Here is a 25,946-nt window from a genome sequence, read left to right on the forward strand (position 1 = left end):
TCTCTCTCGCTGTATCTCGCTGTCTCTCTCTTCCCTCTATCTTTGGTTCACTGTCTCATTCTGTCTCTTTCTTTTTCCCTGTCGCTCTCTTGGTCTCTTCATTCTCTGTTTCTACCTCTGTCTTTCACCTTACTCTCTCTCTGTGCTTCATTATATCTCTGTCCCCGTGTTTCGCCTCTATTTCTCTTTAAGCCCCATCTCTCTGTTTCTGTCTTTCCTTGTCGCCGTTTGTTCCCTTACATCTCGCTGTGTGTTTGCAGATGACTTTGTCTCTTTCTGACATTACATAGCTTCCTTCATATGTTACTGCTTCTCTCCCTATATCTGACTTTCAGTCTCCCTAGCCTTATCCCTTTACGTCGCTTTAGCTTTGTTTTTATTCAACTGCATCTTCCGCTGTCAGAGTATCATTTACCTGGAATAGCTCTTTGAAAGGAACATCGAAACGAACATGGATCCGATCAGCATAATCAGTGCCAGAAGGTAACTGTCTCCAGTTAACCAGTTCCAGGATTTAGAAAAACACCACCAGCCAGAAGAGACGAGTAAAAAAGTGACACATTGAGTAATAAAGGTGGAGTAAATGTCTCACATTGCAATCTTTGTAATTCACATTTATGGTAAGAAGTTATGATGATCCATTGCAAATCAGATTGAAATTCTCTTGATCAAATAAAGCGCTGGCCCCTGTTACAAGACAATAAGGGCTCGAATTTCCAAGCCCCATGGAGGCGGGTTTGTTGGAGGGAGTCATGGGACAATTGCAGAATCGGGGGGCACGTAACTGTGCCAATGTCCCAGGAGGCGGATATTCGACCTGTGCTGGGAGCCGCCTCTCCGAGGCGGGAAGGGGATTAGTGCCAATTAACTGCCTGTTAACAGGCAGTTTTTTGCCTAATCCCTATTTTTAGCCCTGAAGTGTGGGCTTCCCGACAGCTCCGAACTACACCTAGTTAGCGAGGCGGACTGCCCGTCTGCAGGGGTTGGAGGGATCGAGATCGCCATTGTGCAGGTGAGTGATGGGTGCATGTGTGCAGAGGTAAATGGGTGAGGTAAGAGTAAAGTGCTTTAATAAGTATTACTTACCTTTACTTTCTCCTGCAGGCTTCCTCCCTTGAGTTCTTGGGAGTCCCTCTGTTCACCGGCACAGAAAGCAGAACGGCCGCTGAAATGTCAAAATCTGCAGCATTCTGCTTTCTGGTCTGGAGAGATATGTAACTGAGTCTGAGTAGAAGGACACAAGTTAGAAGACATTGTCAGTGTTTGACAGCTTCACAGAGCTGTCAAACGCTGATTTGTTACCTGCCAAAAGCTCTTGACAGATGGAATGTCAATCACTGACGTCACCAGTAACCAGGTGTCCTTTAATTGGCCTGCTGAGGTCAATCAAGATAAAGTAGCGTGGGTTGGCCACAATTCGATGGAGGGGGGACTACAACCCAAAAAGTGAGAGTCCCGTCTCCATCCCATCCCCATTGACAAAATCCAGCCCTTACTTTTAGTTCTTGAGAAATCTACGGGGAAGTCAAAGACCTAAGTATCTGAGATCAACATAGCTAAAAATCAGCATGTGACGTGGCCATCACAGCAAATCTGAAATCCTATCTTACTTTGCAAGAATGAAAGTGACCGGAGAAGTGGAACAACCTCATTATTTCATTGAAATGTATTAAGTTCTTCTCGACCACCACCTCATTCTATGCCCAGAGAAAATGGTAGCATCTTATCTGCAAAGCAAGACTAAGATCTGAAAAACTCCAGCTACACCTACCATTAACTACCATTAGGTTAGGCACAGTAGGAGTTTGACACATAATAAACCTCCCTCAACATTGTACCTTCAAGCACACATAGGGCAGGTACAGCACGGGTTAGATACAAAGTAAAGCTCCCTCTACAATGTCCCAACAAATGCACACATCAATTACCATCACGATATAAGCAGTAAGGGTTAGTTAAAGCAAGCGTCAGATAGAGATTAAAGCTCCATCTATACTGTCCCATTAAACATTCACTGGGCAGGTACAGCACAAGTTCCTTACAGTTTGAAGCTTTCGCTACAATGTCCAATCAAAACCTCCCAGGGTAGGTATAGCACGGGTTAGATACTGAGTAAAGCTCCTTATACACTGTTTCATAAACTCTCCTAGGTTTGGTACAATACGTGTTTAATACACAGTTAAGCTCTATCTGTATTTTCGCCTCAAAGACTCATGGGGCAGGTACAGATTGGAATATGGAATAGTGCTCCATCTACGCAGTCCACTCAAACACATAGATGCCTAACACTGGCAGATATTCATTGGTTAGACTCAGGGTATTAAAAGAGAGTCATACCGCCCAGGTCAGCGAAATGTGGGCCAATCCTGTCCCATTATATCGGCGAGGCTTTCTCTTGATGTGTTGGAAATGATGAAACTTGTCAGCAGTGAGAGTGGTGCCAGGTATGTCAAGGAGCTGAAGAACATACGTTTCATCCAGGCTTTCCTGTTCTGAGATGCCAGTTCACTGAAATGGAAATCAGAATCATTCTCGTAAGTAACTGGTGTAAAACAGATTCCTCAAGTCCACCAAATCAGTGTAATAATGGAAACTGAGCACTGCAGATCACCAGAAATCAACAACAGTGATCCGAAGCTGGATCATGTTTTAATTTATGAGTTCAGCTATCATTACCATACATTTCTCTCAATTAGAATCTATGGGGATAATTTAACTTTGGGCGCGGGTGCAAAATGGACGTTATTGAATTGCTCACTATTTTATGCCACGCCCAACTTTTCCTTCGATTGACTTGATGGTGTATATTGAGCGGATAATTCTATATCGTCCATTTTACACCATCACACAGCGTTATAATTACCCACCACCGCATACGTTATTCCTGCTCGGTCCTACCCTGTCTCACTAATTGTTTAATTTTGTATATTTATAAAAGCCCTGACTATTTGTTGTTATGTTACCTGTTGTCAGCTTAATACCCCATTTAAACCTTCCACTCTCCCGTTTCCAAACGCCATTAAACTTTTTACATTCTACGTGATTATATTTAACATTATCAGCCCCAAACTTCATCAGATGCCTTCATTTGAAGTTTCACATTGTGGGTAAGTTTAACTCTGGGCGATAGTTGTCAATGGGCGATGTCCATTTAGCCGCCCATTATAGGCTGGTTCAATATCCTTGCTGTGGGAGTAATTCTGGTTGTGTGCCATGGTGTAAAACGGGTGATAGTGAATCGGCAGCTGGTTTTACATCTCCCCCCAATGACTCTAATTGAAAGGAAAATTTTGTGAGCTTTATCACGAGCGGTCGAACCGATATCATCCGTTTTACATTATTGTCCATAGATAAAATGGCCAACAGTCTAACGCGCCCCTTTCTCCCAACATGTGGTGGTCACTATTTCCAAGTTTCTCTCCTACTCTCAATGCAGTTATTTACCCCAGTCAAATTTCCAGAACTAAAGCAAGCGATGTTTCTTTCCTTGTTGAATTGAAACATGCTGATCTGACAAGCAGTCCCAGATCCATTCAAAGATGTGTTTTCCACTTTGACCACACATATTCAGTTTATTCCTATTTATCTTGGGATAGATAAAATCTCCCAATATGATTAAGCTTTTGTTCTTACATTATCGTTTGAATTGGCTGCAATTCTCCCCTTCTATCACATAAACTTAGTTTTCTGTTATGTCCATCGAGAATGCTTTGAGGCGTATCTGGAAGCCTCGACCGTGACTCTTGATGAAAATAAACTGAAAATCCTGGCCTCGAAGGTGAGCCACCAAGTCTATACTTTAATCCAAGATGCGACAACCTACGCGGCGGCTATCGACCTACTGAAAGGGCAGTATGCACGCCCGGTTAACATGGTCTATGCCAGGCACCATTTAAGATCTCGCAGACAGCAGCCTGGGGAATCGGTGGAAGCCTTCCTACGGGCACTGCGGGTACTCGGACGCGGCTGCAACTGCAAGGAAGTATCGGCCGCGGCACATGCGGAGGGACTGATACGAGACGCTTTCGTTGCGGGTCTAAGGTCCGACTACTCCCGGCAGAGGCTGCTGGAGAAGGGTGAAATAGACCTGACAAAGGCAGTGTCCCTCGCGCTCTCGCTCGATGTGGCCCACAGAAATATGGACGCTTTCTCCCCTCATTGCCCCGCGCCGTGGATGCCGCAATCTTGGGCCATGGGACCGCCACCTCCGACTGCTGCAGCGATGTCCAAGGCACAAAAATGCTATTTTTGTGGCCAAGCTAAACACCCTAGAGCTCGCTGCCCCGCGAAGAATGCTACCTGCTCCGGCTGTGGGAAGAAAGGTCACTACGTTAGTGCCTGCAAAGGGAAGACCGCTAACGCCAGCAGCGCTGCGTGCGAACTGTGGGCACAGCCATCTTGTCCGCCATCTTGGGCTCCCCCAGCCGCGTGGGGATCGGGACCGTGGGCACCGCCATTTTGTCCACCATCTTGGACGCCTCCGACTTCGGTTATGGGGGACCCGGACTCCACCACCGCCTCATCGGACGACCGCATCGACACGCTTGAACATACGCTGGCTTCCGTGACGCTGGATCAATCTCTCCCGCATCAACTGTCCAGGTCCATGATGGACATTACGGTAAACGGCCGCGCCACTACCTGCCTTTTTGACAGCGGGAGCACGGAGAGTTTTATACACCCCGACACGGTGTGCAGTTACTCTCTCCCGGTCCTGCCGATGCGTCATCGCATCTCTATGGCTTCCAAAGCCCAGTCAGCGGACGTCGGTGGCTACTGTATGGTGACTCTTTCAGTGCGGGGTACTGAATACAAAAATTTTGGGCATCACGGTGGCATAGTGGTTAGCACTGTTGCCTCACAGTGCCAGGGACCCGGGTTCGAATCCGGCCTCGGGTGACTGTCTGTGTGGAGTTTGCACATTCTCCCCGTGTTTGCGTGGGTTTCCTCCGGGTGCTCCGGTTTCCTCCCACAGTCCAAAGATGTGCGGGTTAGGTTGATTGGCTATGATAAATTGACCCTTAGTGTTAGGGGGATTAAATACGTGGGGTTACGGGGATAGGGTGGGATATGTGTTGGTGTAGGGGTTACAGGGATCGGGTGGGATATGTGTCGGTGCAGGCTCGATGGGCCGAAATGGCCTCTATCTGCACTGTGGGGTTTCTGTGATTTCTGTGATTTCTGTGAATTGTAATTTGGCCCTTCCTAATCCTTAAACCTGTCCATGTGAATTCTTTCTCATTGCAACGTCTGTGATGTCATTGCTTCCTAGCGCTGTAATCTAATGATTCACTAACACTGCCATGCCAGAACCTTTTGCTGCTCCTATCTCTCATGAAAGCAGCAACAACTTGCATTTATATAGCGCCTTTTACGTAGTACAACGTCCCAAGGCACTTTGCAGGAGCATAATCAGATAAAATTGACACCGAACTGAAGAAGAATACATTAGGAGGGGTGATCAAAACCTTGATGATAGGGGTAGGTTTTACAGATTGTATTATAGGAAGAGAGATTCGGAGAGGCGGAGAAGTTTAGGCAAAGATTTCCAGAGCTTAGGCCCTCGGCAGCTGAAGGCAGTGCTACCAGTGGTGGGGCAAAGAAAGTGGGGGATGCACAAGAGGACAGTGTTGGAGGAACGCAGAATTCTCAGAGGGTTGTAGGGCTTTAGAAGGTTACAGATAAGGATTAGCTGTCCATGGAGAGATTTTAACAGGAGGATGATAAATTTAAAACAGAAGTGTTGCTGAACAAGGGCACAATAAAAGTCAGCGCTCACATGGGAGATGGGTGCACGGGACTGGGTGGAAGTTAAGATAGGGGCCGCAGAGTTTACTATGAGCTCAATGTTATGGAGGGTGAAAGAAGGGAGAGCGGCCAGGAGAGCACTGGAATAGCCGAGTCCACTCTGGAGGTAACAATAGCATGGATGAGGGTTTCAGCTGCAGATGGGCCGAGGCAAGGACAAACCTGGAATATTAAGTTCCAAGGCCAGTCCAAATCTAAGTTATGTTCCCATTACAGAAACATTCTATTTTCCATAATTATTATGGATTTCAGCTCCAACTCTGTTTAGAATGTTTTGTGCATCCACACACATATCGCTCACTCCTGACTCCAGGTCCTGTGCGCTGCTCACTTCAATTCTCTTCCATGGTAAATGATTCCAGGATCTCAGTTCACTTCGGATAAAATGGGTCATCGATTTCTGTTCTTGCTCCTAATTCCCTGAATCTACCTCTCCTGCCTTGGTATATGAACAGTTCGCAATAATCTTTTCAACTGCCCCATTAACTTGACATTTTGGATAAGATCATCTTGAAGTATAATATCGGCTGAAGAAAATAAGTCCAAATTTCCTATCTAAATATTCATGATGTGATAACAGCTTATATTTATATAGCGCTTTTAATGTAGTAAAACATCGCAAGGCATTTCACAGGAGCGTTATCAAACAGAATTTGACACTGAGCCACATAAGGAGATAATAGGACAGAAGAAAAGTTTTTAATGGGCCTTTTGAAGGAGGAAAGAGCAGTAAAGAGGTGGCGAGGCTTGGAGGGTGAATTCCAAACCTTAGAGCCTCGGCAGTTGAAAGCAGGGCCGCCAATCGTGGAGCGATTAAAATCAGAGATGTACAAGAAGCCAGAATTAGAGGAGCGCAGAAAGGAATATCGAGCCCAGTCTCCTATCCCAATGCCCTCTTCAGTTATAATACTTTTTCTGTTACACTTTCTGACAATGTTGTTTATTCCTATCCTTGTTTGCCCAGTCTCACTGCACCTGTCCTGAACACAACTCACACTAAAGCCTCACCTGCTCTCCTCGAGCTGGCTCCTGGTGGTGCACATGCTCAGCTCGCAGTCCTTCTCCAGCTGGCTCAGCGTGTTCTCAACTGTCCGGTTTACCGTCTGTTCTATTGTCGTGCACACCTCTTGGATCTGATTGACGCAACGTGTTGGCTGCCAATCCAAAAGACACAAACAGACATAGGAACTACCAACTGATAAATTAGAGGCATCTCATTCCGAAGGACACACTGCATTCTCTTATCCACATCGAAGAATAACTGATCCTTCTGCGACCTCCCTACATCCAGGCTGTAGTTAACTGTGAATTCGGGGTGCTGCTTCCGACACTAACTCAATGGGGTTCATTTTAATTGTGTCCAATAGTGTGAAACTGGCGATATTGGATCGATATCGGATAACTGCAACGGGAAGGTAAATCGGGTGATGTGTATAGGACGGTCAATCCGCTATCGCCCGTTGTACTCTAACACGAACAGATAAAATTACCCTTAAGGACCCCAAAATCCAGAGGATCCTTGCCCACATGACTATTCGTTTCGTGATAGAAAACTCAAATTTTGAAAACCAAATCTGACGATGATTGACCATTATTATTCTGCTCTGCTGCTCTACTCAACATGCATCTGCTCCTTCTGATTTCTACCAGGCTTTTCAATAAAGGGGGTGATGTTAGATATTAGAATACACAAACGAAGACAGGAAAGGGCCTAATAAATATCCTCTGATCTGTAAACCCTTCACAACCAGGCATGTTGTAGCCAATGAAGAATATCAACCTCCCACCACTACTCCCCATCCCCCACCATCTGCCTCCAGGTCATACAGTCCCTCGCAGAGGTAAAACACAGAGAAAAGAACAGTTGTGAATTTAGGAAATACTCGGGGCTATTCTTTTCCGACCCGCTAAGGTAATCAAGCAAAGCTACAGGAGAGTACAGTAACCATGAGTCCTCCAGCTAGCCCGTGACTTATCAATAACAGAACTCCGATTGGGCTGTGATGAATTTACATTCATTGCATGGCCCAGTAATCTGCTGCAGAGTTTGAGGACTCTGGGTCCGAATGTCTAACCTAACACTTTGTCGACGTGCTTTATACTCACTGTCCCGAGTTCTCCCAGGGACTAAGTAACTCATACAACTGAGCAGAATTTAATCTCCACCGCGTATAACAGCCCACAATGATATCTTCACCGATCTAACATTTCTCTTATGAAAATCACCTCAATTTATGAAGCCTATCCAAATAATAGTGTCATTAGAATAGGTATCGCTTTGATCGCGCTCCTCCTGTACCTTCACTATCTGTGCCTGCCAAACTGGTCTGCAATATCCCAAGCGGAACCATGTCAAAGCATCGTTAGAGTGTTTTTAGTTTATATTGTACTATTACAGCAATACAACCTAAATGTCTACTTACCTTCCCAATGTCCTTGTAACACTACTTGTGGATCATCAGTGATTACTTGGTTATGACACCACCTTTCCTCCCTGCCTGTCAGACATTAACCGGTCCTGCTACATTGTCTACACATTCCTGGAGTTTCTGGTATAAAAATGCTCCAACCTACACTGATACACACTGAAGGATATCTGGGACCATTCCCTAAATCGACCTTTATTTGACCCAATACTAACCGCAGCACTACTGACACAATACAGCTGCTGTATATACGGTCTATTGGATGTACTGCAGCGACTTTCCGAGGTTTCTACGACAACATTTTCCTCCTCGGCGAACTCGATCGCAAATAAAAACAAGAGCAGCAGAGTAATGGGAACACCAACAACGCCAGTTTACCCTCCAAGGTACACTTCACCTCACAGGGACATATATCGCCATTTATTCACCGGATTGGGTCAATTTCGTGAAATTCCTCTCCTGACGCCACCCTGGGAGCAGCAGCATCAAAAGGCCTTCAGTGATTCAAAGAGAATGCCCGCCATCTCCTCCAGGCATCTTGGAAGGGCCAATAAAAGCAACTTATCCAGAACCACCCATATGTTGAGAACAACCAAAGAGAAAATAATTCCAACTCGTAACTCCACCGCACAAATATTTTGATAGGGAGTCTTGTTAACATTGCATCATCTCATTCAAATCAGTTATGAAGTTGGTTAACAGCAGTCACGCAACAAGAAGCACCGCATGACTGAAATTGTTATCTCGCTTCAGGTGGATTTATCCCATTGATGAAGGCCGTCTGTCTGCCTTTTTTTTATTCGTTCCTGGAATGTGGGCGCTGCTGGCAAGGCCAACATTTATTGCCCATCCATAATTGCCCTTGAGAAGGTGGTGGTGAGCCACCTTCTTCAACCGCTACAGTATTATTAACCCCGTTGCTGTTTGCTAGGGCAGTTAAGACGCAACCACATTTCTGTGGGTCTGGAGTCATATATAGGCCTGACCAGGTAAGGGCGGCAGATTCCCTTCCCTAAAGGACATTAGTGAACCAGATGGTTTTTTTTATGACAATCTGATAGTTTCAATCCTCACAATTACTGATACTAGCTTTTTATTCCAGGTTTATTTAATTATCTTAATATAAATTCCCCAGCTGCTGTGGTGGGATTCTGAACAAACGTCTCTGGATCATTAGTACAGGCCTCTTGGAATGCTAGTCCAGTAATATAACCACTGTGCTACCAGTCCCTTATCCAACGTGCAAATTGGAAACCATGCGGGCAGCATCTACAGAGCATTGTTTCTGTGAGCTCTGTATATTCCTGATTAACATTGAGGGAACACGGACCTACCTTGCTGGGATCCGGGATGTAAATGGTCGGCATATCAAAGCCACATTTGCTCAGCACAGCTCTTGCACTATCTGCATCATCACTCTCTGAGGAAAGACACAAACATATTCCACTGTAAATCTCAGCACATGTCCGGACTTCAGCAAACAACATCCCATCAGAAATAAAAAAATCCTACTGATATAGAGCTTTTCAAATCCTCAGAATGTCCCGAAGCATTTCACAATTAATTAGCTGCAGAATACAGTCACTGTTATTGTCGGGCAAACGCTGCAGCAAAGCAATACCCTGCAAATGGTATTGAGATAAATTACCAGTTAAGTTATTTTAGTGGCGTTGATTAAGGAATGAATGTTCGCTAACATCACTACCTTCTTCAAGAGTATTTTTACGTTCACGTGAACAGGCAGACGAGGCTTCAGTTTAACTTCTGGTCCAAATGATGATCGCTTCCACATGGCTGTACTCACCCAGCACTGCACTGGGCATCAACCTGCATTATGGACATAACTTCTAGAACGAGGCATGAACCGGTGTTCTTCTGATTCCGAGGCGAGTGTTTAGGAATAAATGAGAGCCGCCTGTGCAATATGTGAGATATTGGTCAAAGCCAATCAGTGCCCTGCCCCGCGATCGAACTCAAAATGCTACTACGGATCTGTAAAATTGGTATTTTATCTACAGTCAATGATTTACAAAGACTATACTTAAACCGTGAAACAAAGCAGGCAATTCTGGAGACGCAAAGCAGCTACAAAAATACTTAGATTTGGAAACACAGTTTGCTGATTCAGATCCATTATTTTGATAGAGGCAGTGAAGCTAAAATAATCTTTTTGTTTCCTATTTCACACCCTCTTCGGAATCATTGCTTACGCTGCTTTATTTTGCTGAGAATGGGGGGTTATTGGACGATCTAACTGCTGATAAAGGAGTAGAAGTAGCAAAATCGGCGTTAAAAGCTTTCATGCAATACATTCTGCCCCCCAGGTGTCATATCTCTGAGTGTCTTTACGGGATCAATGTGTAAATTTGCTCTCGCAGTGTAGCTGCATATGTTGCCCACCCTGGGTTGCGACGGGGGCATTAAGAGTTAACACATCGGAGTATATTTTGAATGTGTGTGATGGTATAAAACGGATGATTTTTCACTTACATTGAATTCAATGAAACTAAAAATCGGGGCAGATGGACGACATTCAGACAACGTGCTGTATCACGGCACGGGCAGCATTTGCCGAGTGACATGAACAAAAAGTATAGTAACAGAGCTCTGGGATCAGTTTAGCAACGCATTTAAAAGAATGGTTGGAGCGCAATGGAGGGTGCACACAGCGGATACCAGGCTGGACTCTATGGGACAGATTGGGGATCGGGTAGTCTAGGACTAGCAATCCAAATGTCGGGATTTAAACACCAGCAAGTTACTGTATCATACAAGTTACTGTATCATACAAAGTTGAAATGTACCCGGAACTGGAGTTATGTGTAATCCAAAACAGGTAGATGTGGGAGGCTTCTTTCTCTGAAGGATATTATGGCACCAGTTGAGTTTATAGAACAATGTTGAGGTTGAGATAAATGACCAGTTAATCTGTCCTTTGGTGGCTTTAGTTAAGGAATGAAGGTTAGCCGAAACTACAAGATTCATCAAATCCTGAGAGGGGATCCATTACCTCCTCCTGAACTTCAGTAACATTCACCATAATTTATTGGGCCCCAGTCGAGAAATTACCATATTTTATTGAATTCAATAGCACACCTTGCTGGTGTTTAAATCCCGACATTTGGATTGCTAGTCCTAGACTACACGACCCCCAATCTGTCCCATAGAGTCCAGCCTGGTATCCGCTGTGTGCACCCTCCATTGCGCTCCAACCATTCTTTTAAATGCGTTGCTAAACTGATCCCAGAGCTCTGTTACTATACTTTTTGTTCATGTCACTCGGCAAATGCTGCCCGTGCCGTCAATTTTGTCCCGCTGCACAGTGAGGATGGTGTACAGTTAGCGATATGGGGTGAAAAGTATCTCAGAACTTAATACGTTGAATATAAGAATCTGGAAACTTGCTCTGTTATCATGCAAAGCTTTACAACGCAGGGTTAAAATCACGTTGGCAGATATTGCTACAGACAGCTATTGGCAAGTGTTAATCCTTTTATTATCTACGACCTATTCAAAACCTATGCCTGCGTTTACTTCCTGTCTACCAAACCTAATTCCTGTTGTCACATTTCCGTATCAATCTTTCTCCTGCTAAAAATTCCTCTGTCCAAGTTTATACTAGAAAATCCATAACCACCTGTAACTATGCCCCGCCAGTGGTGACGCTGTAGCGTCTTGTGTTTACTTCTCTCGCTCCTGAGCTCCTCCAGCAGAAAAAAGTGCAAGAAGCCTCAACAAAATCAACTTCCCAAATTGCAGTAAGGTTTACTACTTAATTATAAGTAACAATATCACATCAATGAATTATATCAAAATATAGACAATATGTGTGACTTTAAAATGGGGAACCAATCATATCTACACACCCTTATCCAATTAATGAGTTGGGTGGGACACTTTTACAGTACAATGCACTCATTCAAAAGGAACACCTAAGTTTATGTGTGGGAGAACAGATTTGGGGCTCATTGTACGCATCGATTCCACATCACATATGCCTTTTATTAATTGGTGGCAAATTCTCACTGGGCACCGTGATCAAATCACGGAATTTGGAAACCCCATCCACAAAGGGGACTCGCAGGTGCAATAAAGTGACCTCTGTCTGTACCTGTCTGTCACTCTCATGACCAGCTTCATCGGCTTTGCTCAGGTAAAACTTCAGTTTATCGCCGTGTTTTTCATTCAACGTCTCCACCACGTTCAGTGTCCATTTACACAGGGCCTGGCCCATCAGAGCAAAGAAGACAAAGATCAGATCGGCCTGTTCACCTGCAGGCAGAAAACGAGTGAACAATCCGGAAACTTTCATGGTGTTAGGAGTCTCTGTCAATAATGCCCAATAAATGACCACAATGGATGGGTGAGTGCACTGAAAGGTGTGGGGCTGAAGCCTATGACGGTGCAGGCTTGTTCACAAGCTCTGCTGCTTCAACCACTCTCAGCCGGGGTTCACTGGACGCTGCAATTTTACTGAGTGGGCCCTGGGTCAGGGAGGGCCAATCAACGACTGACTCCCATAATTGATCCCTAGCTATTGACTCCTTGCGCATGCGGGTAAGGTGAGGGGACCGAATGGGCTCCATTGTATCAGACTGCAGTAAAGAAACACGAGCCCCTGCATAGTGCCTTGGCTCAAATATGGAGAGTCACTAATCACACCAGCTACCAGAGGTCAACCACGCCCATAGAACAGAACCCAGCAAGAGTTATTCTCCAAAATGGAGAAAGCAGCAAAAAGAGAAACAAAGCCCCGTTCATGAAGTGGGTGGTAGTGAAGTGGTCGTGAAGTAGAAACCCAGAGGTTGTGAATTGAAATCTCACCCTGGAGAGTTGTTAAACAGAATGAAATAATTTGGTGCCAGAAAGATGACCATGGAGGCTGCTGGATTATTATAATAAACATTCACCAGCGAGGCCCGAGACCAGTCGGGAGAGAGCAGCAGCGGAGAGGCAGCAGTCGGCGAGACTCGGGGCCATTTAAAAAACAGCTGAGGCGGAAGTCCAGCTCTTGAGCTTTTTTTCAGAAGCGGACCTGGTGGGAAGCACCCAGGTGAAAGGTATTTAAGGAGGGTGGTGGCTTAAACCCGAGTTCCTACAGAGTAGGAACCCCCACTGCCCCCCTCCTCTAACCTAGTAGTCTTTTAGCAGCTGTCTAAAAACAGAGGTCACAAATTTTTTGGTCTCAGTTTCTTTTCAGCAGGGCAGGAACCGGGAGGAGCGGGAAGTCGGCGTAGGACCAAGGGGACACAAGACCGGGAAGTCAGCGAAAGACCAGGGAGGTAAGACTAACTGGTAAGTACTTTCCTCAAACCTTCCTAGGAAGTAAAACCAAAACTAGTGGGATTTGGTGAGTTTAAAAAGGAATAAGAGGAGTACAGTATACATTGGTCTAAGTAAGCTTCGGGAAAACAAAAGTCGATAAATAAACTAAAACTAGAAAATTAAAAGTAATATAAGGGTTAAGTCATGGCAGTAGAGCTCGGACCTGTGTCATGCTCCTCCTGTAACATGTGGGAAATCAGGGACGCTTCCTGTGTCCCTGACGACTATGTGTGCAGGAAGTGTGTCCAGCTGCAGCTCATGTGGGACCGCATGACGGCCCTTGAGCTGCAGATGGACTCACTTTGGAGCATCCACGATTCTGAGAGGGGTGTGGATAGCACATTTAGTGAGTTGGTCACACCGCAGGTTAAGGCCAGCGTAGACAGTACATGGGTGACCAAAAGGCAGAGCAAGGGCAGGAAGGTAGTGCAGAAATCCCCTGGGGTTGTCTCCCTTAGCAACAGGTTCACCGCCTTAGGTACTGTTGTCGGGGGGGGTGACACATCGGGGGAAGGCACCAGCAGCCAGGCTCATGGCACCATGACTGGCTCTGTTGCAAAGAAGGGAGGGAAAAAGAGTGGCAGGGCTATAGTAATAGGGGATTCGATTGTAAGGGGAATAGATAGGGGTTTCTGTGGTCGCGACCGAGACTCCAGGATGGTATGTTGCCTCCCTGGTGCAAGGGTCAAGGATGTCTCGGCGCGGGTGCAGAACATTCTGGAGGGAGAGGGGGAACAGCCAGTTGTCGTGATACATGTTGGTACCAACGACGTAGCTAAAAAAAGGGAAGAGGTCCTACAAGTAGAATTTCGGGAGTTAGGAGCCAAGCTAAAAAGTAGGACCTCGAAGGTAGTAATCTCTGGATTACTACCAGTGCCACGTGCTAGTAAGAGTACAGAGAACAGGATAGTTAGGCTAAATACGTGGCTTGAGCAGTGGTGTAAGAGGGAGGGTTTTAAATTTTTGAGGCATTGGAACCAGTTTTGTGGTAGGTGTGACCTATACAAAAGGGACGGTCTACACCTGTGCAGAGATGGAACTGATGTTCTCGGGGTAATTTTTGATAAAGCAGTTCGGGAGCATTTAAACTAGTATGGCAGGGGGCTAGAAACCTATGTAGTGAAATAGAGGAAAGTGAAAGGCAGACAGAAATAAATGATAAAAGGGTGAGGAACAAAAAACAAAGGGCCAAACTAATTCATAAAAAATGTGAGCATAAAAAAAGCCTGAGGGTTTTATACCTTAATGCGAGAAGCATCAGGAACAAGGTAGATGAATTAGCTGTGGAAATAGAGGTTAATAATTATGACCTAATTGGGATTACGGAAACATGGTTGCAGGGTGAGCAGGGCTGGGAGCTTAACATACAGGGGTATTCAGTATTTAGGAAGGATCGACAAAAAAGAAAGGGAGGAGGGGTAGCATTGCTAGTAAAAGAGGGGATAAATGCAATTGAAAGGAAGGATATTAACTCAGTTAATACAGAATCTATATGGGTGGAGCTAAGAAATAGCGAGGGGCGAAAAACATTAATAGGAGTGGTATATAGGCCTCCAAATAGTAAAATAGAGGTTAGGGAGGGCATCACGAGGGAAATTAGAGAAGCGTGCAATAAGAGCACAGCTGTCATCATAGGTGACTTTAACTTACATATAGATTGGACTAGCCTAATCAGTAAAAATAATGAGGAGGAGGAATTCCTTGAGTGTTTGAGGGATGGTTATCTGGATCAATATGTCGAGGAACCAACTCGGGAACAGGCTATATTGGACTGGGTACTGTGCAATGAGAAGGGACTAATCAGTAATCTTGTTGTACGGGGACCCTTGGGTCAGAGCGATCATAACATGATCGATTTCTCACTCGAAATGGAGAGCGAAGAAATTGACTCAGAGACTAAGGTCCTGAATTTAAACAAGGGGAATTATGATGCCATGAGACGGGAACTGAGTAGGTCTGATTGGACAACGTTCCTGGGAGGACTGGAGGTAGATAAACAATGGCAAACATTTAAAGATAGAATGACAAAATTGCAAAAATTGTTTATACCAATCTGGCATAAAAGGAAATCTAAAAAGGTGACTCAACCGTGGATAACAGGGGAAATTAGAGACAGCATAAAATCCAAAGATAGGGCGTATAAAATAGCCAAAAAAAGCGCCAGAGCGGAAGATTGGGAACAGTTTAAGATAGAGCAAAGGAGGGCAAAGGGCATAATCAAGAGGGGCAAAATAGCTTACGAAAACAAGCTGGCGGAAAATATAAAAACTAACTCCAAAAGCTTTTATAAGTATATCAAAAGGAAAAGACTGGTGAAAACCAAAGTTGGTCCATTGCAGTCAGATACGGGGGAATATATAATGGGAAATAAGGAAATGGCAGATCAACTAAATGCATACTTTGGGTCAGTCTTTACGAAGGAAGACACAAAAAACCTCCCTGGGATATCGGGAAAAATAGGGACATTGGCAAAGGAGGAACTGACGCAAATCAATATCTCTAAGGATATGGTGTTAAGGAAGCTAAAGGGATTGAAGGTGGACAAATCCCCAGGGCCTGATAACATGCATCCTAGGGTACTGAAGGAGGTGGCCCTAGAGATAGCGGATGCACTAAGGATGATTTTTCAGAATTCATTAGACTCGGGAACAGTGCCGATGGATTGGAGGGTAGCTAACGTTACCCCACTATTCAAAAAGGGGGGTAGGGAAAAAGCAGGTAATTACAGACCTGTAAGCCTTACATCAGTTGTGGGCAAAATGCTGGAGTCCATCATTAAGGATGAAATAGCGGAGCACTTAGCAAATGGGGACAGGATAGGACAGAGTCAACATGGATTTACAAAGGGTAAATCGTGCTTGACTAATCTATTGGAATTTTTTGAGGGAGTAACTGGTAGAATAGATGGGGGAGAGCCAGTAGATGTGGTGTACCTGGACTTCCAAAAGGCCTTCGATAAGGTCCCACATAAAAGATTAGCATGGAAAATTGAGGCTCATGGGATAAAGGGGAAAGTTTTGGCGTGGATAGGGAACTGGCTGTCAGATAGAAAACAGAGAGTTGGAATAAACGGCTCATTTTCTGAATGGCAGGCAGTAACAAGTGGGGTACCACAGGGATCTGTCCTGGGCCCCCAGCTGTTCACAATTTACATTAATGACCTGGATCAGGGAGTCGGATGCAGCATTTCCAAATTTGCAGACGACACTAAACTAGGAGGGGGGGTGGGCTCAGAGGAAGAGACCAGGAAGCTCCAGAGCGATTTGGACAGACTGGGCGATTGGGCGGATAAATGGCAGATGCACTATAATGTGGACAAGTGCGAAGTTATCCACCTTGGGTGCAGGAACGGGAGGGCAAATTATTATTTAAATGGCAATAGATTGGGAGAGGGGGAAGTACAGAGAGACCTGGGTGTTCTTGTACACCAGTCACTGAAGGCGAGCATGCAGGTGCAACAGGCGGTCAAGAAGGCAAACGGTATGCTGGCCTTCATAGCAAAAGGGTTAGAATACAGGAACAGGGATACCTTGCTGCAGCTGTACAGGGCACTGGTGAGACCACACCTCGAGTACTGTGTACAGTTTTGGTCGCCTCATCTGAGGAAGGATGTTCTTGCCATGGAGGGGGTGCAGCGGCGATTCACCAGGCTGATACCAGGAATGGCGGGAATGACCTATGAGGAGAGACTATGTAGTTTAGGGATGTACACACTGGAGTTTAGAAGATTGAGAGGGGACCTCATAGAAGTGTATAAAATTCTGACAGGTCTAGACAGACTGGATGCAGAAGGAATGTTTCCCTTGGCGGGTGAGAACAGAACTAGAGGACATAATTTAAGGATAAGGGCTAAACCATTTAGGACAGAGATGAGGGGGAATTTCTTCACTCAGAGAGTGGTGAACCTGTGGAACTCATTGCCACAGAGGGCAGTGTACGCCAGCTCATTAAATATATTTAAGAGGGAATTAGATATATTTCTACGGGCAAAAGGGGTTAAGGGTTACGGAGAGAAGGCGGGGACGGGATACTGAATTAAAAGATCAGCCATGATCTCATCGAATGGCGGAGCAGGCACGAAGGGCCGAATGGCCTACTCCTGCTCCTATCTTCTATGTATCTATGTATCTATGTATTCCTTCAGAGATGCCTACCCGGTCTGGACTACATGTGACTCTAGTCCCATACTTTAAATATACTCCAGGACACTCTGAGTGACCAGCCATCACATCTTTTACTGGGATATGTGGGGTATTCTGTCGCTGGTCGGTGGTGCACTTCCGACTTCGTTTCACAGGCCCTGCTGCACAAGGCAGGCTCACCACCGGCTGAGCAATCAGCAGGCTGTCTACCGGCGACCGGTGTTGGTACCCGGTTTGGATTCCTGAGTTGATGGGTATTACAAGGAGTGAGTCTGATTGCAAACCAGGCAAACAGAAACACTACCTGAGTGGATTTTCAAATCCAGAAATCATGAAGTGTAATATTGCCAATAGACGCTTAACAAGCTCATTAAAATGTCGCCTCGCCTCCCACTTCCTGTTGCACTGAGTTTTGGTCGCCCATCACTCCCATCTTCACTGACCTACCTTGATTCCTTATTCTCCAGCGTCAGTGGGCTCGGAATTCGTCTCGGGCGGTGGCGCAAAGTGAGCGGTATCGGATCGGCCGCCCGTTATACGCAGCACCTGATATTCAGTTGACTGCAATAGAACTGAATATCAGGCACCGCATACAACGGGCAGTCGATCCGATACCGCTCGTTTTTCGCCACCGCCCGAGCCGAATTTCTAAGCCTTTAAATCCTCATCCTCGCCTACAGTTTGCTCTGCAGCTTTTACCCCACTCCTATTATCAAATTCCTTATCACTCACTCAACATTTCACTTGGCGATCCACCTTGGCTTATTTAATCTAATATTTAAATAAAAGTGTTTATTCGGTTTCTGAACCCTGTAATTGTTATCTATTGTTGGCTTTTTCTTTACCACTTGATTTATTTTTCTCTAACCTCGACGAAGCACCATTCGACATTTTCTGTACAAATGGAACCTTCTGTCATTCTGGGTAATACTGTTTCTGATCAAAGTTCATCCTGTTTCCCTTTAAATATTAGTAGCCTAGAAATTGGGTATAGCCCCGCTTGTGGCGTTAGAATTGTCGCTGCGCAAATTTTATAGCCAGACGCAAATTATCACCACCTTGCATGATATTGGGTTGCAGCGCCCCTAAAGGTGATTGAGGCGCAAAATCAGGCATTACACGGGACTCCTAAGGCGCTAACCTGGCGGCGCAACTCAATATCGGGGCGGGCAGGCGCAGCGCAGGCTGTCAAATACCGATGACCACGAGACTTTCAGGCGCCGACCAGCGCTTAAAGGGATGGGTCAGTAAGGATCAGCAGCCACACTCTGCACCTTGTAGGCCTCAAAATCGGAGCTGGCCATTCTGTGGCGCTACAAACTTTGAGAAGATGGAGAGGGTGAGGCAGAGAGCGGAGCGCTTTACCAATGGGGCATTGGATGAATTGGTAGGCGCAGTGGAGCGCCGGCGAGATGTGCTGTACCCCGACAATGGCAGGAGGCCTAATCAGAAAGAATACCGAAGAGCTTGGAGGGAAGTTTCTCAGAAGGTCAACTGCAACAGCATGGTGACCAGGAGCCCTGTGCAGTGCAGGAAGAAATTCAACGACCTCACTCGGGTCGTGAGGGTGAGTGGTGTTTCGGCAAACTTCTGCATCCCTCCATCTGCACCTGACTTTATGGCTAGAGGGTGCGCGATGCCCCAATGGCCATCTGTCAGCAAGCGCCCATGGCCCTTTCTGGGCACACACATGCACATTTAACTCAGGACATCATGGAAGGGCTATTCCACCTGGGGGGCATGAGATGGCAACTCAGGGCATCATGTAAGGGCTATTCCACCATGGGGGGCATGAGATGATAACTCAGGGCATCATGTTTCATCACTTCCCATCCTTTCTTCTGCAGGCCAAGCTGGCGAGGAACCGCAAGGAGCAGCTTCGCACCGGAGGAGGACGTCCTCAACTCCAGACTCTCATGGATCTCGAAGAGACAGTCCACCAGATTGTGGGAGGCCATCTGATTGGCCCTGTCACCACTGGAGCTGCCGACCCCATTGTGCACAGCGATGGTAAGGTCCTCACCTTTTTGACCTGTCTCCTTCCACTTGTTCCCCCCACCAGCATGCTTTTTCACTCTGGACCCATGTCATAGCATTGCAGCAATCTTGTATCCCTTGCTGCCACCCTGTCCTTTCGCTAAAGCCACTCTTCAACCTCCCTGCTTTGAGATGCTGCATCACCAGCTCGGGAGCCGGGCCCTCAAGCTGCCAGTGCCACTGCCTCCGGAGGCGACGAACAGGAGGAAGCTGGAACATCCGTGCCAGCCTCAGGGGAGCCAGCCCATCTGGAGACTGGGGATAGTAGTTCCCTGGAGGGGAGGTGGGTCTCTGATGAGGAACCAGTTGAAGGAACCAGCAGGTTGCAGCAACGCAAGAGGGGTAGGGAAGCTCGGGGGCCATCTCCCCGGAGGGCGAGGCAGCCCACGATGACTGCTGCACAGAGTGCAGAAGAGGTGCGCAGTCTTTCAGAAATGAGCACCCAGGCTCGGCTCAGGCAAACTGAGTTGATGGCTGCAGTGGGGAGGATGCCTGACTCCATCGACACACTGGCAAAGAGTGTGCAGGACTTTGGGGCAGCAATGGAAAGGACTGTTCAGGGCTTCGGGGCAGCAATGGAAAGGACTGTCCAGGGATTCGGGGCAGCAATGGAAAGGACTGTCCAGGGCTTCGGGCCAGCCCTGGAAAGGTCTGTCCAGGGCTTGTCCGAAGCAGTGGAAAGAACTGTCCCGGCCTTGTCTGAAGCAGTGGAAAGGACTGTCCAGGGCTTCTCCAAAGCACTGGCACCTGCCACGCAAGTGCTCAGTGCTGCCACACAGTCACTTGCTGGCCTCCTGCACACGCATATGGAGGCCACGCAAACACTCACTGCTGCCACCCTAGCTGGATCAGGCAGGATTACCCGGGGCCCTTGCAGCACCACAGCAGGCCATCAATCTGTGGACCAGCCAATTGTGGTGCATTCTGCGGTGCTGCCCCGCCAGAGTGCCAGTGTGTCGGCCAACCACGGAGCAGGTGCCCGCTCTCAGGATGTAAGCATTCCTGATGCCACCGCTGGAACGTCTCCACTGCAGCTGCTACCACCTGCAGGACAGACTGCTTCCAACCATGCACAGTTGGAGCAGTCAGAATCCGGGACCTCCAAGCCCAGAGGTCGTCCAGGCCATCCCTCAGGTGCTTCTGCACTTTCAAACACTCAGCAGGCATCCCCCAGCCTTGACGCATCCACTGGGGTCCAATTACGGAGGAGCTGCAGGGAGGGAAGGGGCCAATCTCGTAAGAGAAGTCGATCTCCATCAAGGGGTAAAGAGTAGAGGGAGCTGCTGAGATGTCTCATTTGTAGAATTCAAGGCCGTCTACACCTGCTGTGAATGTTAGTCATGTTTTGGGTAGTCTCGTGGGTTTTCCAGACAGTTATGTGTTAGTTCGTTAATTATGCTTTCTGTTGCCATTGCTTTGTCATGCTGGAAGGATGCACTTCTTTGAAAATAAAGAAAATGCTTTATTTACACTGGAATTCTAGACTATTTACAAGCATGGTGGCCTTCATAGGCTTCAGGCGAACTGGAGGGCACTGTTCCAATTACAACCAGCATTCCATCAGAGGGGCCTAGAACCGATTCCTTATGAGCCTCTGACGGACGGCCCTTCCAGTTTCTGGACCCCTCCCGTCTTCCTCCTCCTCCTCCTCCTCCTCCTCCTCCTCGTCCGCCTGCTCTGCTGGACCTTCAAGGTCGGCTGGCATTGGCTGGGTGCGTCGGATGGCCAGGTTGTGGAGTATGCAGCAGACCACGATGATGCATGACACTTGCTCTGGCGAGTACTGCAGGGCACCCCCCGAATGGTCGAGACAACTGAAACACTGCTTGAGCACACCGATTGTGTGCTCCACAATGTTCCTGGTCGCCTGATGGCTCGTGTTGTAATGCTCTTCTGCTGGGGTGCTGGGCAAACAGAGCGGGGTCATGAGCCATGGGCAGAGAGGATAGATCTTGTCACCAAGAAGCCAGCCTCGTGGGTGAGCCGGGGCCTTGAAAAGGTCAGCCACTGAAGTCTGCCACAGGATGAACACGTCATGGCTGCTGCCAGGGAATTGTGCGTTGACCGCGATGATCATCTGCCGGTGGTCACAGACCAGCTGCACATTAAAGAAGTGGGACCCCTTGCGGTTGCGGCACTCCTCAGGATTCTGTAATGGCGCCTGCAAAGCCACGTGTGTGCAATCAATGGCGCCCTGCACAATGGGGAAGTCCGCTATAGCCGCGAAGCCCTGTGCGCGCTCCCCCTGCTTCTCCCGGGTCAAAGGGAAGGTGATTAATTACCGGCTGCATCTATATAGGGCAGCTGTAACTTGCCAGATGCAGCAATGCACCGCAAATTGAGAAATATTTGCTATATCCCCAGTTGCTGCCTGAAACAAGCCGCTGGCGAAAAAGTTTAGGGCAACAGTGACTTTGACGGCCACCGACAGAGAGGTCCTGCACCGTAACCGTGGCTGCAGATCTTCAGCAAGCAGGTGGCACATCTCAGTCACAACATCCTTTCTGAATCGGAGCCTTCGCATACACTGCTCCTCTGACATGGTAATGTATGGCACCTGCTGCCTGAAAACCCTGGCAGCATATGGTCGCATTTGGCGACGTCCATTGGCCCTCCTCCTTCTGGCCGTTGCCGGCCCTCTCTCCCTCCACCTCTGTGCCCTTGCCATATGTTCAGCCAGGAGGACATTCCCCTCCAAAGCAGCTCCCATTATAAAGTGAAAGAAGTAAGATGCAGTAATATCTCACGAGCAAACTGTTGTGGACAAGGCTGAAGGTCCAAAGGCACTGCTGGCTCAATGAAACGTACACTTTCCCACTGAAGGTCAGCAACTCTCTCCAACAACCAGCAAGATGCCCACCCAAAATGGCTGCCGCTTTTATACTAGTGCATTCCCCTTTAAATAGCGCCCCCCTAGTCCGAGAAGGACTTGGGAACACTCCAACAAGCTGTCACTATTAGCGCCAGGCGGAACGGAGGTGGGCACCACTGAATTTCTGGTCCGAGGCGCCAAAAAGGCGTTGCACACTGAAATGACGTCATGATCTGCCTGCGCCCACGAGCGGCCGCAAAGATTTAGCACCGGCGCTAAAAGCCCACTCAATATGGCAAGAGGCGCTGGGTTCACTGCACCCGCCCGGAAATTGGGTAATGCCCCAATTCTCGGCCTCTTTAGGCACTAATCGCTGGCGCTACAAACCGAATTTCTCCCCCTAGCTCTTTCATTGAATGCAGATACACCGAAATAACTTCCAACAAGAACCTCCCTTGCTCATTGGTGTCCAGGCTCCCGAAGTGTCCCTCGGGGCTCTCCATGTTTCCTTTGTCGCATGACTTTTGAGGTTCAGTTTTGATGTTCTTAGTTATTTTCAACTTTTCAAATATTGGCAAACGTAATTTTTTTGAATAAAATTTGTAAACAGCTTAAAGTGACTTTTATGGTTTCTTAGTGCAATAAAGACATTCAAGATGGAAACTAGCTATTTTCTAATTTTCAGTTGTAATTTTAAATATTTTTGCAAACAAAAATGTTGATTTTTTTTTCAAAGTGAATAGAGGCTGCACTTTTAAATGAAATGGTTACATACGCTTTCAGTCACAAATATATATTTCAATAAAAAAGCAATGATAACATTTAAATAAAATGAAACATTAAAGAATTGAATGATTTGCCCCCTCGCATATGTGCCTGAGGGTCAAAGGAGGTGGATTGTGCAAAAGGTGACACCCTACTGTCTCCTGCACTTTCCCCCTCCCCGTGACTGGAGCCCTCTGCTGCCAATTGTGCCATCTCTTGCCCTTCAGCAATTGCCTCATGACAGGGTTGCTGCTGCCGCTGCTGCTGAAAGGCAACATTTGCTTGCATTAGGACTGGTGGAGCTGCTGTCTCGTGGGCCTGAACTGTGTCTGCGCTGGGAGCAGGTAAAGGCGGTTCTGCAGGAGTCAAAGTAATGGCATTGTTCCGCTGTCCTTAGAATGGTGGAGTTTGCGCTGACAGCCTGGGCAACTTCTGACCAAGCTGTCATCTGTCCCCTGCATGGTGCCCTGGACTTCTCATTCCCAAGGATCTGCAGGCGCTTCACCTCAACCTCATTGAGGACTGTGCTGATGTCATCCTCACTGAAATTCTGAGCTCTCTTAATCATGCGAATTTTGTTCAGTCCTTCCATTTCACTTTGCCGATTAATTAAAATGAATGAAAAAATGTTTCAGGACTTTTAATACTCTTTAAATTGCTTCAAATCACTTTAAAACTATTTAAGATTCTTCAAATCCATGTAAAAGTCCTTAAAAGTTTCTAAAAGTTTACGAAAAATTCAAAAAACTATAAAGAAACAACTTACCATTGTGTTTTGCAGCTACTTTCATTTGCCAATGCTTCTGAAGAGTTGAAAAAAATCGGGGGCGTGGCCTATGCAAATATAACTTTTGAGGGCAGGTCTCCCCTATGCTCATAGAAACATAGAAGATAGGAGCAGGAGTAGGCCATTCGGCCCTTCGAGCCTGCTTCGCCATTCAATGTGATCATGGCTGATCATCCAAATTCAGTACCCTGTCCCTGCCTTTTCCCCATATCCATTGATCCCTTTAGCCTCAAGAAATATATCCAACTCTTTCTTGAATATATTTAATGAACTAGCCTCCACCGCCCTCTGTGGCAGAGAATTCCACAGGTTCACCACTCTCTGGGTGAAGAAATTCCTCCTCATTTCAGTCCTAAATGGCTTACCCCTTATCCTTAGACTATGACCCCCGGTTCTGGACTCCCCGGCCATCCGAAACATCCTTCCTGCATCTAGTCTGTCCAGACCTGACAGAATTTTATAGGTTTCGATGAGATCCCTCTCAATCTTCTAAACTCCAGTGAGTATAAGCCCAATCGACACAATCTCTCCTCATACGTCATTCCTGCCATCCCAGGTATCAGCCTGGTGAGTCTTCGCTGCACTCCCTCCATGGCAAGAATGTCCTTCCTCAGGTAAGGTGACCAAAACTGCACACAATACTCAAGGTGCGGTCTCAGCAAGGCCCTGTACAAATGTAGCATGACATCCTTGTTCCTGTACTCGAACCCTCTTGCTACGAAGGCCAACATACCATTTGCCTTCTTTACCGCCTGCTGCACCTGCATGCTTACCCTTCAGTGACTGGTGCACAAGGACATCCAGGTCCCTTTGCACTTCCCCTTCTCCCAATCTATTGCCATTCAAATAATAATCTGCCTTCCTGTTTTTGCCACCAAAGTGGATAGCCTCACATTTATCCACATTATAGTGTATTTGCCATGTTTCTGCCCAATCACCCAACCTGTCCAAATCGTACTGGAGTTTCCCAACATCCTCCTTGCAGCTTACCCTCCCGCCCAGCTTTGTGTCGTCTGCAAATTTGGAGGTATTACATCCAATTCCCTTGTCCAGATCATTAATATATATTGTGAACAGCTGGGGTCCTAGGACCGATCCTTGCGGTACCCTACTAGTCACTGCCTGCCACTCGGAAAATGACCCATTTATTCCAACTCTTTGCTTTCTGTCCACCAACCAGTTCTCTATCCAAGTCAATACCTTGCCCCCAATCCCATGTGCCTTAATTTTGCACGCTAATCTCTTATGTGGGACCTTATTGAAAGCCTTCTGAAAGTCCAAACACAACACATCCACTGGTTCTCCCTTATCTATTTTACCAGTTACATCCTCAAAAAATTCGAGTAGATTAGTCAAGCATGATTTACCTTTTGTAAATCCATATTGACTTTGTCTGATCCTGTCACTGCTTTCCAAGTGCTCTGCTATTACACCTTTTATAATAGACTCTAGCATTTTCCCCACTACCGATGTCAGGCTTACTGGTCTATAATTCCCCACTTTTACTCTACCACATTTTTTGAATTGTGGGGTAACATTAGCTACCCTCCAATCCATGGGTACCGTTCCAGAGTCTATCGAGTTCTGGAAGATGACCAGTAATGCATCTACTCTCTAGGGCCACTTCCTTAAGTACCCTGGGATGTAGGCCATCAGGCCCTGGGGATTTATTGGCCATCAGTCCCATCAATTTTCCTAACACCATTTTCCTACAAATACTGATTTCTTTCAGTTCCTCTCTTTCATCAGACCCTATGTTCCCCGGCATCTCTGGGAGGTTATTTGTGTCCTCCTTTGTGAAGACAGAACCAAAGTATGTATTTAGTTGGTCTGCCATTTCCTTG

General features: G+C 46.7%; 2 pseudogenes across 1 annotated transcript in view; one reads left to right on the forward strand and one right to left on the reverse strand.

Annotated features, from left to right (window-relative positions):
- Nucleotides 1–25,946, forward strand: part of LOC147092727 (NACHT, LRR and PYD domains-containing protein 3-like) — a 1,209,123-nt pseudogene that overhangs the window by 685,799 nt on the left and 497,378 nt on the right. The gene's annotated exons all lie outside the window — the stretch shown is intronic.
- LOC147092739 (uncharacterized) lies at nucleotides 412–23,907 on the reverse strand (annotated as a pseudogene).

The sequence above is a fragment of the Somniosus microcephalus genome, unplaced genomic scaffold (assembly GCF_052327205.1).
Source record: "Somniosus microcephalus isolate GS21.2 unplaced genomic scaffold, FLI_Smic_1.0 unresolved_chr2, whole genome shotgun sequence".
Taxonomy (NCBI): domain Eukaryota; kingdom Metazoa; phylum Chordata; class Chondrichthyes; order Squaliformes; family Somniosidae; genus Somniosus; species Somniosus microcephalus.